Here is a 2,208-nt window from a genome sequence, read left to right as displayed (position 1 = left end):
ACTCTCCTTCCTACACTTTGCATAACAAACGAACTGTCTTGTTTCCTATTTCTCATACACAATAATTCATTTTCCATTCCTTTGCCTTGGCTGAGGCTGTCTTATGTTCCTGGAATGCTACCTAACATGAGAGTACTTTTCCAATCCAATTGTTACTTCTCCTGCACCTCCAGTGAAATTACTGCAAATTGATTTTGCATACATTTTGCATTTGCATATCTATGTATTGTTTTCAGGCAGCAAAATATATAATCCTTGAGAGCAGGAATTCTTTTGTTTTATCTTTATATCATTGGTGCATAACCCAGTGCCTGGCATATATAAAGTAACTTAACAAATGCTCACCAAATTAAAGTGAATTAAATAAAAACTCAAAAAAATACCTCAAGGAATAGGCGGGAAAGTTTTAGAATGTATTACCATATGTTCTTTTAAAAAGCTGCATAAGATTTTGAGGAAGAGAATATTATGTGAAAATCTATACTGTATCAAAGGCATTGGGAGGTCCAAAGAGAAGGAAACCAGCCTAGGAGTTGATAGAATCTTTGAGATCTGAACAACATGTAGAAAATGTTCACTACTAAAGTATATGCCTCACATCTTAAACAAAAATAATCCTCTAACCAATCCCTTAAAGGCTCCTTTCATATCCTTTTTTTCTCAAGGTAGATAAGGGGGTTCAGCATAGGTATAATACCATAAAAGAGAGAAATTATTTCCCCCCAGATTTCAGAAGTGGATGAAGGTGGTTGCAAGTACATATCAATAGCTGCACCATAAAATAATGACACAACTACAAGGTGGGGTCCACATGTCTCAAATGCCTTCCTTCTCCCTTCAGCTGACCACATCCTCAGTACTGTCTAGGCAATGAAGCCATAGGAGATAAGGATCAGCGACAGGGAATAAGAAGGTAAATGACACAGATAAAGAAGAGTTCTGCCTCATTGGCTGTTATGTCAACACATGACAACTTGAGAGCAGGTACCTCACAAAAAAAGTAGTCCACCTTGTAGCGGCCACATCATGGCATGAGAAAAGTCCAAGTTGACTGCAGTACAGAGTTGCTGAAACCACTGAGTCAGCATGCAGCTGCCAGCTTGACACATAGCCACTGGTGCATGCTCACTTGATAATGGAGAGGCTGGCAAGTAGACACAAATCTGTCAAAGGACATGATAGCCAGCAAAAGACCCTCAGTTGAACCCAAGGCTAAAAAGATGATGAGTTGTGCAACACAACCACCATAGCTAATTGTCTTCACTCTGCTACAAATATTTATCAACGTTTGAGGAACTGTGCTGGTGGTATAGCAAAGATCTAGGAGTGACAGGTTGGTGAGAAAAAATACATGGGTGTGTGCAGTTTGAGGTCTCAGTAGGACAGCAGGATGATGGCCACATTGCCAAAAATGCTCAATGTATAGAAGATCAGCAAGATTCCAAAGAGGGGCAACTCCAACTAAGGCCAGTTTGAGAAACCCAGTAGAATGAATTCCTTTGGGAAAGTTTCATTTACCCAATCTGTCATGGAAAACTTGTTTCTTAGACACCTGTAAAATAAAACCAGACAGTTAGTAGATGTCATTGTTGTGTGGGGAACTGCATTGAATTAGATTGAAAAGATAGGTGAAAAATGTTACAGTTAATTATTTTTTCTGATTAAATAAAAATTTTTTTTTCTCAAAGTCAAAGTGACCTGTTGTACAAATTAAAGAAATAAGGAGAAGCAAAATCTCTGACCTTATTAAAGAACAGAAATGCAGGAACTTAGAAAATTAAGATACATGAGCACTTAGAGATGACTTTTTCTTCTGAATGTAGTGCTAAAACTGGTGATGAGGAATTCTCCAGCTTCACAAGCAGGAGTGACACTCAGTGATACTCGGGGCACAAACCAAATTCTTATGAATTCTGTGCATCTCAAACTCTCTGTGTTTATCAGCTTTGTAATCTTCTGCCTGATGTTCAGTAGCATCAAACTTATCGAACTCTGTTGATCCTGACACCAATTTGATTCTTCTGATCTGGACCTTACCTTAATCCTCTGATTCCTCAGATCAACTTGTTTAAGCTCTAGCAACCAATACAAACACCCAAATGTCTATGAGCCTCCATGAATGGAAATTTCCAATTATGGATTTTCCCAAACACTGATTTTAATCAGTTTAAGCATATGCCATAGAAGACACTCATGCCACCCAGGTCA

The 2,208-nt window shown here is 38.4% G+C and overlaps 1 pseudogene; it reads right to left on the bottom strand.

The window, feature by feature from the left end:
- Nucleotides 1-594: 594 nt before the first annotated feature.
- LOC110202615 (olfactory receptor 2B2-like) lies at nt 595-1,530 on the bottom strand (annotated as a pseudogene).
- Between the last annotated feature and the right edge of the window lie 678 nt (nt 1,531-2,208).

The sequence above is a fragment of the Phascolarctos cinereus genome, unplaced genomic scaffold (genome assembly GCF_003287225.1).
Source record: "Phascolarctos cinereus isolate Bilbo 61053 unplaced genomic scaffold, phaCin_HiC Scaffold_5;HRSCAF=322, whole genome shotgun sequence".
Classification (NCBI taxonomy): domain Eukaryota; kingdom Metazoa; phylum Chordata; class Mammalia; order Diprotodontia; family Phascolarctidae; genus Phascolarctos; species Phascolarctos cinereus.
The sequence above is the reverse complement of the archived record's forward strand: the minus strand, read 5'-3'. Positions and strand labels throughout refer to the sequence as shown.